General features: G+C 44.3%; 1 long non-coding RNA gene across 3 annotated transcripts in view; it reads left to right on the top strand.

Annotated features, from left to right (window-relative positions):
• The window catches only part of LOC140458559 (uncharacterized), a 44535-nt gene that overhangs the window by 2770 nt on the left and 25852 nt on the right, over positions 1 to 15913 (top strand). For 2 of the 3 annotated variants that reach the window (XR_011953537.1, XR_011953538.1), the window contains exon 2: positions 4387 to 4493. This is a non-coding gene — a long non-coding RNA (uncharacterized lncRNA). Of the gene's footprint in view, positions 1 to 3280; positions 3338 to 4386; positions 4494 to 15913 lie in introns of those variants that run through there. The other variant, XR_011953539.1, reaches the window with a different exon arrangement.

The following is a 15913-nucleotide window of genomic DNA, read 5'->3' as shown; positions in this document are numbered from 1 at the left end:
AATCGCATTATAATTGCCACTGCCCCATCGATAAGTCTTCACCTGTGGCATGTACCTATCCCTTTTCATCGCCAAACTAAACATAACTGAATTATGATCACTCTCTCCAAAGTGCTCACCTACAACTAAATCAAGCACCTAGTCCGGTTCATGACCAAGCACCAGATCCAATGTGGCCTCCCCTCTTGTCGGCCCTTTGACATACTGTGTCAGGAAACCCTCCTGTACACATTGGACAAAAACTGATCCATCCGACGTACTAGAATTATAGAATTTCCAGTCAATGTTGGGGAAGTTAAAGTCCCCCATAATGACCACCATGTTACTTTCACTCCTACCCAGAGTAATTTTGCTAATCCTCTCTTCCCCCTCCCTGGAACTCTGTGGTGGCCTATAAAAAATCCAAGCAGTGTGACCTCCCCTCTCTTGTTTCTAACCTCAGCCCACACTAATTCAGTAGACAAGTCCTCATCAAATGTTCTCTCAGCCACCGTTATACTATCCTTGACTAACATGACATGCATGGGCCCATTACGGTGCTTCAAATTCCATGAGGCAGCCATACTTTCTATGACAGACAGACTTAGTCTGGAACCTCCTCTATCCTTAAGACCTTATGCACTGCCTATGCTCCTCCATGTCACCTTTGCACGTTCCCTTTTCAACCCACCCCACCTGCATCACTCCACAATTGGAGCTGTCAAGAGCAGAAGTCTGTGGAATACCCTCCCTAACCTTCTCTCTCCTCCGTTACGATGTATTTTAAAATCATTCTCCTCAATCAATGTTTTGATCATCCATGAAGCACCTTAGGAGATTTGCCGTTGTGAAAGATTCCATATAAAGCAAGTAGTTGTTGTTATTGCTGTACATTAGGAGAAACAGGAATGATGCTTTCAAAATTCTAACAAGAAAGTCACTGATAGGCACAGTGTGTAGGCTAAATAATAACATCACAATGGGATGGGCAATATACAAAGAAATAACTAATGCCTGTAAAAATGGTACGGCTATTATCATGGGTGATTTTAATCTACATGTAGATTGGTCAAACCAGCTCAGTCAGGGTAGCCTTGAGGAGTTCATTAAGTGTATCCATGATAGTTTTTTGAACAGTATGAAATGTAACCGACAAGGAGCAAGCTATCCAAGATCTGGCCCCCGTGCAATGAGACAGGAATAATTAATGACCTCAGAATTAGGGATCCTCTTGCAAGAAGTGATCACTGTATGGTTGAATTTAGAGTACATCTGGAAAGTTTGAAGATAAAATTTAATATCTTGTTCCTGTGTTTGAACACGGGGAAAATAGAATGAGGGAGAACCTGGATAAAGTAGACTGAAAACAAAGATTTTATGGTGGGACAGTTGATGAGCAGTGAAAGATTTTCAAAGACATTTTAGGAAGTGCTCAGCAAAGGCATATTTCAGTGAAAAGGAAGGACTATAAGAAAAGGCGGTGGACAAAAGATAGGGAATTCTACGCCAGTTACCTTATTCTCTGCAGTTGGAAAGATGCGTTGATCTATTATCAGGGAAGAAATAGCAGGGAATCTCGATAGAAATTGTCCCATTGGGCAGACAGAGCATGGATTCATGAAGGGCAGGTCATGCTTGACAAATCGTTTGGAATTCTAAGAAGACATTTCAAGCAAGGTGGACAACAGGGACCCAGTGGACGCGGTGTACCTTGATTTCCAAAAGGCCTTCAACAAGTGGCTGTTGCATTATATAAGGGTGCATGGGATAGAGTATTAGCATGGATAGAAGATTTGGTTGACTAACAGGAAGCAAAGAGTGGGGATAAATAAGCCTTATTCTGGCTGGCAATCAGTAACTAGTAGTGTGCCTCTAGGATCAGTGTTGGGACTGCAATTATTTAGAATTGATGCAGATGATTTGGAGTTGGGGACCACATGTCGGGTGTCAAAGTTTGCATATGAGACTAAGATGAGTAGCAGGAGAAAGTGTGCAGAGGACTGGGAAACTTTGCAGAGGAACATAGATACATTGAGTTAGTGGGCAATGGTTTGGTAAGTGGAATATTATTTTTATAAATGTAAAGTCATACTCTTTGGTTGGAGTAACATTAATAAAAAGATGATTACTTGAATTTTAAAAAAAGTTACATTATTTGCTATGCAGAGGCACCTGAATATTCTTCTGCAGGAGGGTGGGTCACCAGGTGTAACAATCAATTCAGAAGGCAAATGGAATTTTGTCCTTCATTGCTGAAGGGATTGTGTTTAAAAGCAGAGATTATGTTCTCGCTATAATGGGTGCTGGTGAGGCCACACCTGGAGTACTGCATGCAGTTTTTACCTCCTTACGTGCTCAAGGATGTACTGGCACTAGAGGGGGTGCAGAAGAGATTAACTATGTTGATTCCGGAGGTGAGGGGTTCGGCTTAACAGAGACGGAGTAGATTGGGATTATATTCATTGGAATTCAGAAGAATGGGAAATATATAAAATAATGAATGGAATGCATAAAATAGAAGTAGAGAGGATGTTTCCACTGGCAGATGAAGCCAGGACAAGAGGGCATCAGCATAAGATTAGAGGCAGCAAATTTAGGAGTGAATTGAGAAGGAATGTCTTGACCTCGATGGAGTGCATTGCCCAGGGAAGTAGTTGATGCTAGTTCAATGAACGTTTTTAAAGCTAAGTTAGTTTTTTTTTAAAAGGAAATAACTATTTAAGGAATATGGTGAGAACGTGGGTAAATGGTTCTGCATCCACAAAATGATCAGCCATAATCTTATCGAATGGTAGAGCAGGCTCGAAGCGCAGGACGGCCTTCTCCTTTTCCAAGATCTTTTGTTCTTATGTTATGCATTCCTCCCTCACTCGTGACTTGTAGATGCTGGTGTTGGATTAGGATGGACAAAATTAAAATTCACAGAACACCAGGTTATAGTCCAACAGGTTTATTTGGAAGCACTACTTTGCTGGTCCTTCATCAGGTGGGTGTGTGATTTTTAACTCTTGTAACTGAGAAACAGCAACAAAAGCCACGAAGCAGTGCGCAAGCTCCAGCCAACAGTTGGTATTGTGGACAATGAAGAAGGTTATCTCAGAGTACGGTGGGATATTGATCAGATGGGCTAATGGGCTGAGGACAGGCAGATAGGATTTAATTTAGATAGATTAGGTTTGAATATCTGGTTGGCATCGACAGGTTGGATTGAAGAAGTGATTGATGTCAGCGGCGGACCAATACATAGGCAGGGGAGGACTTGGCGGCAGTTGGTCCTCCGGCCAATCAGTGAATGAGGGCGGGACTAGACTATACCACGTGATCATCCTCGCGGTGGGCGCAAATGTTGGGGATGTCGGTAAGGAAAGAAATAAACAGCAGGAAGCGGGAGGGAAATGGTGTTGGTATGGTCTGAGAGGTTTTACAATCATTTGGTACACATCGGAAGATACAACTTTGAACCTTACAGTCCAGTTTTTGCAGCAAACGGGAATATGCCTCGTTGAGTAATCGGCCCGAGTGAGCGCCGCCATCTTTATTCGGGGCAATGATTCACTGGACACGTGCGCGGCCGCCAGCTTTGTAGGGGGCAAAGTTCAGAGGGATGTATGTGCAGCTTTCCCTGGTAAAAAGAGTCATAGGGCAGGATTTACACAGAGCACATTCAAACCCAGAGAAATGGACTTTTTTCTGGATTTGTTTCATCATTCTTTTAAATGATTTGGATGTGAATAGAGGCCGTATAATTAATAAGCTTGCAGGTGACACCAAAATTGGAGGTATTGTGGGCAATGAAGAAGGTTATCTCAGAGTACAGTGGGATATTGATCAGATGGGCCAATGGGCTGAGGAGTGGCAAAAAGGATTTAATTTAGGTAGATTAGGTTAGGATATCTGGTTGGCATAGGTTGGACCGAAGAAGTCTGTTTCTGTGCTCGACATCTTTGACTGTGGGATCATAAAAGTGAACTCTGCTCTGATTCACCTCTGGGTTCTCTGTCCACTTGTTCCTTATCTAGCTTCCTCAGTCTCTCATGGGTGTAGTTTTGCTCTGTATAGTATTTTACTATTACTTTCACAGCTGTTTTGTAAATGAATTGAAAAATGTAGAGCTGGAAAAACACAGCAGGCCAGGCAGCATCCGAGGAGCAGGAGTATCAACGTTTCGGGCATAAGCCCTTCTTCAGGAATGTAAATGAATTGTCCACTGCTGCCGGTTCCTGACCGTATGCTGTTCCATTATCAGGTTATTTTTTCCACAATATCTTAGACAGTCAAGAATTCTTTTTTCCAATAAGCGAGTGCATTTTCCTTCAATTTCTGACAGTCAAATTCTGCACCATTTTCATTCCCTGTAATTCATATTGCACTCCATGAAACATCAACTGTGTATTTCTCCTTCCACAGAAACCAGTGATCAATGCCAAAGCCTTGTTGCCTGTGGAGAGGGTGATGTTTGACTTCCTTGTACTGCTGCAATTTGTATGGTGAAGGTGCGCCTCCAACGTGGTTGGGTAAGAGACATTACAGATTATTCACTCAGTGATATTGAAGAGTAGAAGATATCTGTACAAATCATCATAGTTTTAATTTCACAAAAATATTATTGAGAAGTTTTGACATAAGGCTACAGATGGAGAATATTGTGTCCAGTGACCACAACCATTGCCAAATAAGCAGTTTTTCAAGAATGCCTTAAAGGAAGAAAGTAGATCTTAGTGGGTTAGAGTGGGGATTCCAGACCATGTTCCCTTGGAGTCTATAGAAACAGTCACACAGGTGAACTCAAAAATAAACACATCATTGAGAGTCTGAACTAAAATGAGTTATTGAGATATGAAAAGGTGTGTGGTGCAGGGAGATAGGAATGATTACAGCCAGGAATTAATTCAAAGGTGCGAAAGTAAATTGTTGTTGCTTATAAATGGGAGTCTTTTGATTGATCAGCAGGTTTTGGTACAAGTGAGCACTTCAGCAGTAGAGTTTTCAATATTCTTGAGATTATCGGGAGGGTGAATGTGGGATGCTGGCCAGGAGTGGGTTTAGACAATGAGATCTTGAGTTAACAAAAGGAATGAATGAGAGTTTCAGCAAATGAGCTGAGACTGTGGTGAGGTCAGGTGATATCACTGAAGTCGAAATAGTGGACTTGGAGGGGGTCTGGCCTGTCATCCTCACCTCATTCAGCTGTTTGTCAGTTTGTGAATCAAGTCTGTAACAAGCTCAGGAACTGAGTGGCCCTGGCAGAACCCAAACTGGGCATCGCTGAGCAGGTTACTGCTGAGCAGTTGCTTGACAGCACTGTTGATGACCCTTTCCATCACCTCACTGCTGAGCGAGTGTGGACTGATAGAGGGGAATTGGCTGAGTTGGATCTGCCCTGTGTTGTTGTGTTGAACATCCCTGAGCAATATTCCACAAAGTCGGTAGGTGCCAGTGCTGGAGCAGTACTTGTCTTGTTGGGCAGCAGGTTCTGGAGCACAGCCAACAGTATTATTGCCAGAATATTGGCAGGGCCCCGAGCCTTTACATTACTCATCCATTTCTTGATCTGATTTGAAATGAGTTTTCAACCAAGTCGATCCATATCTGTGATGTCAGGGACCAATGGAGAAGGCTCATCCACTTGGCACTGCTGGCTGAAAATCGCTGCTAATGCTGTCCTCTTATCTGGTGCATGAATGTGTGAGACCCCTCCATCGGTAAGGGTGGGGATATCTGTGATGCTTCCTCCAGTGAGTTGTTTAATTGTCCATCACTATTCTTGACTAGGTGTGGCAGAACTGCAGAACTCCGATCTAATCTGTTGGTTCTATTTGGTGTTGCTTGTGCTGTTTGGCTTGCAGGTTTGGTAGCTGCACCAGGTTGGCACCTCATTTTTAGGTATGCCTGGTACTGCTCCTGGCATGCCCTCCTGCATTCACCATTGAACCAGGGTTGATTCTCCTGGCTTGATGTTAATGGTCAAGTGTGGGATATCAGGCCATGAGATTTCAGATTGGGCTGGAGTACAGTTCTGCTGCTGTTGTTGGCCCACAGTGAGGCAGAAGTTGCAGGGTCAAGAGGGCTGATTGTGTGGTTGTATTTGCAAGTGCATTGGTAGATGTAATGTGGTCCATCCAGTTTCATTCCTTTGCTGAGACTGTGCAGTGATTAATACAATGAGTGATTTGATGGGCCTACTATCGGGTTTCTTTCCCTCAAGGACATTGGGGATGTTTTTCTGCCATTGACAATGGTTCCATGGCAAACAGTAGTTTCTTCATTCCAGGTATTTTTTTCTTGAATTCAGAGCCACCCTCTACCAATTTGGGATTCAAACCTGAACTTCAGTTGTATATTTTAATATTCTTGATAAATGATAAATACGACAGGTTTGTTCACTTATTTTTAGAATCACTATCACAGGCTTTGTTTATTGTTTTGGAAATAAAAACACTGTCCATTATCCTGTCTCCTCCATCCTCCCCTCCAACAACAAGAGTGAGGAGCACATGGAGTTTCTCTGTCCATAATATTGAGACAATCCGATCAGCTGCCTCTGCTTCTTCCCTCCCTCTCCACTAGCCCACCGAGCCAAACTGCCTCACAAGGATGCTCCTCATTTTAGTCCTAAACTTGCATTTCCTCGAGTCTCTTGTCAAGCCTTATTAGAGGTCATCTTGACCATTTACCCTAGTGTAGCTAAATCATGGACATTCCAAATCTGTCTAATCCTCCTGCTTGTCACCGCTCCCCCCCCCCCCCCCCCCCCCCTCCCAATCCAACCTTGCAATTCACAGATCTTGTTCCATGATCTGTCTGTCTGTCTTTTCTGGATATGTCCTTCTCTCCCATTCTGCTAAAACCTAATATTTGACCTCACCATCATTGGAAAATCCTGCTCCATCTCCACTCTCCCTTTCCTCTGAGTTCATTGTATTTGGTGTCCCTCCAGGATCTATCCTTGGTCCGTCCTGTTTCTCACCTACACACTGCCAGGAGGTAACATCGCCCAAAAGCACTGTGTTAGGTTTCACATGTACACTGACAATGCCCAGCTCTCCCTCCCCATCATCCCTCTCCATTACTCTACTATTACTCAGTTATCAAACTGCTTACCACGCTTCAATTAGCTGCAATTCACTCCAATGAAACACTGCAATTGTTAAACCCATTGCCTTCAGTTGTTATTCCAAATTCATTTCCCTTCCTGCTGTGTCCCTCCCTCTCACTGGGAAGTGTCTGAGGCAGAACTACATTCTTCACAATATTGCTTTCATATCTGACCCCAAGGTGACCTTCTGATCAGACATCTACACAATCACAAACACCAGGAATTCCAATCTCTAAAACGTTGCTTGTCTCCTTCTCACCCCAGCTCCATTGCTACTGAAACCCTAACCTGTGTCGGTGTTGCCTTTAACTTGACAAATCTGAAAGAGAACCCTTGATTCCACGACTGACCCAGAATCTGGTTCAAGACTCACCCGTAATGGGACACATCCTCTCCATATTTATCCTGTCAAACCTTGACAGAATCCTGTATGTTTCAAAGAGATCACCTCTCATTCTTCCAAAGTCCAGTGAGTATATTCCCAACTTATTCAGCCTTTGCTTACAGAATAATCCCTTCAAAACAGGGATCATCCCAATGGATCTTCTCTGAAATGTTCTATTTGGTTAAATAAAGTGACCAAATCTGTTCACGTTACTCCAGATGTGGTCTCACTTGCCATTTGTTTAGTTGCCCTAAGGTATATACTCCAAACTCTTATATTGCAAACTCTTTGAAATAAGGGACAACATTCCATTCCCTTTCCTGATTCCCTGTTGTAACTGTGTGCTCGCTTTCTGTGTTTCCTGCTCATTTTCCCCCAGTCCCTTTGTGGTGCAGCTTTCTACAGTTTTTCCCAAGTTATACTCTATTTTCCAACTTGTTGCCCACGTTTCCTGTGAATATCTCTCTGTAAACTGTTTATAATCCTTTTGGAACTTTCCTGTTATGCCTTTTCTAGGAGATTTCCCCCCTCATTATTCGAAACATGTCCTGTGAGCACGGGGCAGTGGGAAGCATACACAGTTGCTATCTTTCAGGGATACTCTGTTTCATGACTGGGAGGAGCTTGTTGCCCATTGGTCAGAATGGAGACATCTTGCCCATCAAGGTGCATGAGCCTTTCACACCCCACGTCTTATTGAGGAGACACAGCGGCAGAATGGAAGGAAAGGAAAGAAAAGGAAGCAAATCCTGCTCTCGATAACTCATTGAATCTTGGGACATTCTATCCCATGTTCAGTCACATGAAGTCCCAAGGTGGAAACTCATAGAAACCCACATAGATTTGCCCTTGAAGTGCCTGCTGACCTCCAGCAGGGGTAATGTGTACAGTCCTCCTGGGCCAGGAGGAGGGGAGTGTATGCGTTTCAAACTTGAACTGACAGTGACGGATTTTATAAACTTGTATTACAGGCAGATATTCAGATGGTAATCTCAGTCATTGTAACGCCAAACTGACAGAATTACTCAATACATCAGGCCCTGGATATTCATATTGTGTGAGAGTATTGTGTTCCAGATCAATACCATTTGCTGAATAAAAGTTCTCCTTTGAATCAAACTATCCTCTCAATAGATCTTCCCATATCTTCAACATGTGTTCTGTAATCCTTGTATAATGAGCTGATGGGTGTAAGGTTTATTATTATAATATGTAACTTTTGTAAACTTTTGTCACAGCTCCCCAAATTTCCTTTGCTACAAGGAGAACACACTCAGTTTTTCCAAACCGCTGATTTCCCAATGTCTATTTGCTCTCTATCAGGTACACATCAGGATTGTGTTGGAACATTCTCCACTTGCCTGCATCAGTGCACCCCCCCCCCCCCCCCCCCCCCAACAATATTAAAGAAAGTGAACATCCTCCAGGATAAAGTACTGTACCTGAGTGGTTTCCCATCCACCACCTTCAGCATTCCCTTTCTCCACCCTCGAGGCACAGTGGCATCGCTGTGTAAAAGATCAAGTCAGCATTGTCCTACCCGACCACAGGACTGCTCTCTCATTAGAGAGAGATGTCTAGTAGTGGTTAACCTGAATATTACCAGAGCATAGGCAAGGGGAGAGGTTGAAAAGGAGAGTCAATTAATTGCGGATGGTTGTTCTTGATGTGTATTAGCAACACACATGTCACGTGAACAATTAATGTTAAAAAAGCCCCACAAATTCTGCAACTAAAATCCCCCATTCCTTGAACCATCCTGGTCAATCTCCTGTGCCCTGTCTCAGGGACCCTGCCATCCTTCACAATGTGTGGGCGATCTGTGGTTCGCACAGACCCAGCTGCTCTGAACCCTGTGGGTGATAGCATAGAGCAACAGTTGCACTAAACCTCACTGTCTGGAAGAGTGAGAGACAGAAATCCTGAAGGCATTTAAAATCTATTTAGGAACACAATTGCAAGGCCAAGGCTGACAGGTCTATGTGCTCTGTGCTGGAAAATGGGATTAAAATAGTCATCTGGGAGATTTCTTTACACCCAATGGACCACAAAACCGTTTTCCGTCCTGTAGACCACAGACGCGTAATATAGGAATATGACAAGCCACAATAGAAACCAGGTCAGAGAAGGTGATATGAGAATAGATGATACGTGATTGATTAATGTTTTTTGGAGGAAAATGTGACAGAGGTTAAGCGGGACATTGTGGAGCTCTGGGTGCAGGAATCTGAAATAAAAATGGGTTATCCTGAAGGCTGGAATTAAAGAAAGGCACGTCACAGAGATTTGTGAGGGTGGACAAGATTAAAGATAGAATTGTGTTGAGACTGGAGGAGATTAGATATTGGAGGATGTTGCAGAGATTGAGATGTCTTTGATCCCAGAGATAGTGATAGTTCTGAGGCTAGAGAGGAATTATAGAGATAACGATGAGTTGTTCCCTTTCCCAACACTCCCTCTTTACTGATAATGATTGTTTCTCTGTCCTCATCTGCCATTGCCTCCATAGGCCTGCGACAATGAGAGTACACAGACAGTATGTTCCTGTTAAGGCCAAGGCTGGGAGGCGTCGAGAATGCTGCATGACCTGTAAGATTGAGGCTCTGGTCAAGAAAATGAAGGATATGGCAGGTACAGACCCCACTGTGTTTGTGTGAATCCCTAGAGGACTAAAAGGGCAGTAGGAGTATACTTGCGGAAAACCAGGAGGCAAAAAAGGGGACATGAGATAGCTTTGGGAAATAGGTTTAAGGAGAATCCAAAGAGATTCTACAAACACACTAAAGACAAAAGAATAACTAGGCAGAGAATAGCGACCCTCAAAGATCAACAAGACTGTCTATGGAACAGCAGGAGGTGGGAGAGATTCTGTAATTCTTTCATGTCAGTTTTTACTGAAAGAGGATATGAAAGTTAGAGAAGTTGGAGAAATAAATAGTGATAACTTGGCAAGTGTACATATTACAGAGGAGGTGGTACTGGATGTCTTAAAATGCATAAGGGTGGATAAATCCCTGAATCTGATCAGGTTTATCCCAGAACTTTGTGGGTAAATAGGGAAGCTTTTGCTGGGCCCCTCGCTGCAATAGTTGTATCATCGATCGCCACAGGTGAGGTGCTGGAAGATGGGTGCCATTATTTGAGAAAGGTGGTAAGGAAAAGCCAGGGAACTATAGATCGGTGAGCCTGAAGTCAGTGGCAGAGAAGCTGTTGGAAGGGATTCTCAGGGACAGGATTTACATGTCATTGGAAAAGCAAAAAATTATTAGGGAGAGTCAGCATGGCTTTGTGCATTGAAATCATTAACTTGGACTTGAGAAAGACACAAGGTTTCACATAACACACTGGTTAGCAGGTTCAATACCATAGAATTCAGGCAGAACTAGCTGTTTGGATACGGAATTGGCTGGAAGGTCAAAGAGTCATAGATGGACAGCACAGAAACAGAGACCTGTCGGTCCAACCAGTACATGCTGATCAGATATCCCAATGTAATCTAGTCCCTCCTGTCAGCACCCGGCCCATATCCTTCCTATTCGTATACACATGAAGATGCCTTTTAAATGTTGCAATCATAATGGCCTCCACCACTTCCTCTGGCAGCTCATTCCATACACGTACTACCCTCTGTGTGAAAACGTTGCCTCTCGATTCTCTTTAAAGTCTTTCCCCTCATACCATAAACCTATGCCCTCTAGTGCTGGGATCCCCCACGCCAGGGAAAAGACTTTGTCTATTTATCCTATCCATGCACCTCATGTTTTTATATACATCGATAAGATCACCTCTCAGCCTCTGACGCTGCAGGGAAAACAGCCCCAATCCATTCAACCTCTATTCAACCCCCAGCCGAGCTCAAATCCTCCAACCCTGGCAACGTTCTTGTAAATCTTTTCTGAACCCTTTCAAGTTTCACAACATCCTTCCAATAGGAGGGTGGCCAGATTTGTACACAACGTTCCAAAAGTGGCCTAACCAATGTCCTGTACAGCTGCAACATGATCTCATAACTCCTGTGCTCAATACTTTGTCCGATAAAGGCAAGCATACCAAATGCCGCCTTCACTATCCTATCTATCTGCACCCCAAGGTCTCTTTGTTCAGTAACACTCCTCAGGACCTTACTATTAAGTGTATATGTCCTGCTAAGATTTGCTTTCCCAAAATGCCACTCCTCCGCCTTCACCCATCTGATCAAGATCCCATTGTCCTCTGAGGTAATCTTTTTCACTGTCCACTACACCTCCAGATTTGGTGTCATCTCACTAACTAAACCTCCTATGATCACATCTAAGTCATTGATATATATGATGAAAGGTAGTGGATCCAGCAGTGATCCTTGAAACACTCCACTAGTCACAGGCCTCCGGTCTGAAAAGCAACCCTCCATCACCACCCTCTGTCTTCTGCCTTTGAGCCAGTTCTGTATCCAAATGGTTAGATCTCCCTGTATGCCATGAGCTCGAACCTTGCTGAGCAGTCAGTGTCATAGTGGAGGGTGCTTTTGGACAGGAAGCCTGTGATGAGCAATATGCTGTCAGGCTGGGTACTGGGTCCACTACTTTTTGCCATTTATATAAATGATTTCTATGTGAATTTAGGAGCTATGGTTAGCAGGTTTACAATAGACACCAAAATTGGAGGTGCAATGGACAGCAAAGTTACCTGAGAGTACAATGAGACTCCGATCAATGGGCTGAGGAGTGGCAGATGCAGTTTAGTTTAGATATATGTGAGGTTCTGCATTTTGGAAAAGCAAATCAGGGTGGGACTTCTACACTTAAAGGGAAGGTCCTGGGGAGTGTTGCTGAACAGAGATCTTGGAGTGCAGGTTCATAGTTCCTTGAAAGTGGAATCATAGATAGGCAGGGTAGTGAAGAAAGTATTTGGTGTACTTGCCTTTATTGGTCAGTGCATTGAGTACAGGGGTTGTGACGTCAGTTTGCGGCTGTACAGGACATTCATTCAGCCACTTCTGGAATTCTGCTTTCAGTCCTGGTCTCCCCACTATTGGAATGACATTGTGAAACTTGAAAGGATTCAGGAAAGATGCAAAGATGTTGCCAGGGTTGAGGGATTGAGCTATAGGGAGAGGCTGAATAGACTGAGGCTGTTTTCACTGGAGAATCGGATGCTGAGAGGTGACCATAGAGGTTGATAAAATCGTGAGGGGCATGGATAGGGTAAACAGCCAGGGTCTTATTCCTGTTTAGTTGAGTCCAAAACTAGAAAGCACAGGCGTGAGGGAAAAGATTGAAAAGGGATATTAGGAGCAAAGTTTCAAGCTGAACGTGGCACGTGTATGGAATGAGCTGCCAGAGAAAGTGTGGAGGCCGGGACAGTTACAACATTTAAAAGGCATCTCACTGGATATGTGATTGGGAAAGGTTTAGAAGGCTATGGGCCAAGGGCTGGCATATGGGAAGAGATTAATTTCGGATATCTGGTCGGCATGGACAAGTTGGACTGAAGGGTCTGTTTCTGTGCTGTACATCTCTATGACACTAATAAATTTAAATTAAGATAGGTTTCTCTTTTATGGAGAGTTAGCAGAAGGTCAGACAATTCTCCTTGGAGCTGAGAAGGTTAAGCAGTGATTTCGACCAGGAGTTGATTTGTTTCCAGGGTATTTCATTTACAGAGAGACAGAGTGAGAAATTTTTAATGTCACAATTTTTAGTAACCATTTTCAGGTAACTGGCAAATAATGCAAAGAAAAATGTGAAGATTATTTTACTCACTAAGTTCTGAGCATCTGCAACAGTTTGACCGACAGCTGGATGCAGATTCAGTAGTTATTGCCAAAACAAATTTGAAATTTAACATTTTTAAAGAAGGATTTGGAGGGCTATATCCAAACGGGAGGTGAGTTGGGACTGAATGGCACCATCTCCAGAGGGAGAGAGAATAGCCCCCAGCCCCTGTGCTCTGTGATACTGACCCATTCACTGTGAATGATGAAGCTCATCATAGGGCAGAGCCGTAGAGATGTACAGCATGAAAATAAACCCTTTGCTTAAACTGGTCCTAATCTAGACCCATTTGCCAACACTTGGCACATATCACTCTGCACCCTTCCGATTCATACACCCATCCAAATGCCAAGTGGTTTAATTGTACCAACATCCTCCACTTCCCGACAGAAGATTCCATACATGCACCAACCTCAGTGGGAAAAAAAAATTGCCCCTCCGATCCATTTTAAATTCTTCCCCTCTCATCTTAAACCTATGCCCTCTCATTCTTGACTCCCCGACCCCAGGGAAATGACCTTGTCTATTTATCCTACCCAGGCCCCTCATGGTTTTATAAACCTCTATGAGGTCACCCCTCAGCCTCTGATACACCTGGGAGGATCTCACTACTCGGGTCACAATGGGGCTTGGCTGATTGACACAGCTTCAGACCAATAGGAGAGGTGTCATGATCCTCCAGCCAATGGGAGTGAATGAGGGGTGGGTCCAGCAGGCCAACACATGACCATCAGCTTTGCAGGCGCAGTGTCACTGTGAGGGGGGACTGAATATGAAGGAGTGGGAGAGACAGCAGATACTGGGAGAGAGATGGAGTTAGTGTGGACTGGGAAGGTTGATAAACACTGTTTCAGTCTGCTGGACCTGAATTAGATACTCCGGGTAAATTAGAACCAAAAGAACTTCGGATGCTGTAAATCACACACAACAACCAGAAGGTGCTGGAAAAGCTCAGCAGATCTGGCAGCATCTGTGAAAATAAATCAGTTCACATTTTTGATCCAGTGATGCTTCCTCAGGAACTGATGTTACTGAGAAAAAAATGTCTGTTTTTATGCAGAAGGTAGGCGCTGAGGAGTAAATGATAAGTGGGGATAGAGTCCAAAGAGAGAGAGAAGAGCATTTGGACAAAGTAGTGGATAACGATCTGATGCGGGGAGGGTGAATAGCTGTTTATGGGGACTCTTAGTGGCTAACCATAGGTAGTGTGTAATGGTAGGCAACGTAATAACAAGGCCAGGTATGTTGTGTAGGGGGGAAAGACACGAGGATGTGGGAGAGTTCAGGACCTAAAATCATTGAATTTGATGTTGAAGCCAGAGGATTGCAGGGTTCCCGAGTGGGAGGTGAGGTGTTGTTCTTCCAGCTTGTGTTACAGTGTGGTTCTGGAAAAGCACAGCAGATCAGGCAGCATCCAAGGAGCAGGAGAATTGATGTATTGGGCATGTCAGCACTTCATCAGAAATGTGGGTGGTGGAATACGGCTGAGAGATAAATAGGGAGGGGTGTTTGGGGTTGGGGGAAGGGAGCTAGGTTGGCAATAGGTGGTTGTAGATGGAGGGTCGTGGTGAGAGGGTTGAATGAACAATTAGGAAGGAAGACGGGCAGGTGGGACTGTTCAAGAGGCCAGTGCCGAGTTGGAGGGTTTAATCTGAGATCAGTTGGGGGATGGGAGATGAGGAAACCTTGATGCTGTGTGGTTGAAAGTTCCCAAGGTGGAAGATGAGGTGTTCTTCCTCCAGGTGTCGGGTGGCTCGGATTTGGGATGGAGGGCTTGCATGTCCTTGGCAGCGTGGTGGCGGAGGGTGTGGGGGGTAGCCAAAGTGGTCGGCCACAGGGCGGTGGGTTTGGTTGGTGGATGTATCCCAGAAATGTTCCCTGAAATATTCCACAATTTGGTGTCCTGAGAGAAAGGGACACAATAGGTGAGGTGTTTGGGTGGTTCAGGGAAATCTCTGCTGGATGTGGGAGGATCCAGTGGTGCCTTGGATGGAGGTGAGGGGAAGGTGTGGGCACAGGTTTTCATCTTCTTGCAGTGGCAAGCGAAGGTGTCTGGAGTGGAGGGTGGGTTGGTGGGGAGTGTGGATCTAACGTGGAAGTCACAGAAGGTATGGTCTCTGTGGAATGCTGAAAGGTGTGGGGAGGGAAATATATCTCAGGTGGTTGGATCTGATAGTGGAAAGAGCAAAGGATGACGCGTTGTATATGGGTGGAAGGTGAGGATGGTGGGATTCCATCTTTGTTGCATTTGGAGGGTGGGGTTCAAGGGCAGTGGTGTGGGAAGTGGAGGAGATACACTGGAGGGCATTGTTGACCACATGTGAGGGGAAATTGCAGTCCTTGAAATAGGAAGCCATTTGGTATGTTCTGAAGTGTTCTTCCAGCTTGCATCAAGCTTAACTGGAACACTGCAGTAAGCATGAGACAGAGATGTTGGACAGGGAACAGGCTTGTGCGTTAAAGAGCAGGCAACTGGAAGCTCAGGGTCTTTTTTTCCGGCACAATGTAGATCATCAGCCACCATTTCCACCACCGCCACTGAGATGCTAGAAGGTTCCTGTCTCCTCCATTAACAGCTTTCCAACTTCCCACTCCTTTATCTTTCCAAATGTTCCTGTCTCTCTTTGGGCTCTGTCCCCACCTATTATTTACTCTTTAACCCTTATCTCCTGTAGCCCAAAGATCTATAGGTTCGGTGAA

The sequence above is a fragment of the Chiloscyllium punctatum genome, chromosome 33, assembly GCF_047496795.1.
Source record: "Chiloscyllium punctatum isolate Juve2018m chromosome 33, sChiPun1.3, whole genome shotgun sequence".
Lineage (NCBI taxonomy): Eukaryota > Metazoa > Chordata > Chondrichthyes > Orectolobiformes > Hemiscylliidae > Chiloscyllium > Chiloscyllium punctatum.
This window is presented reverse-complemented; position numbering and strand designations above follow the sequence as displayed.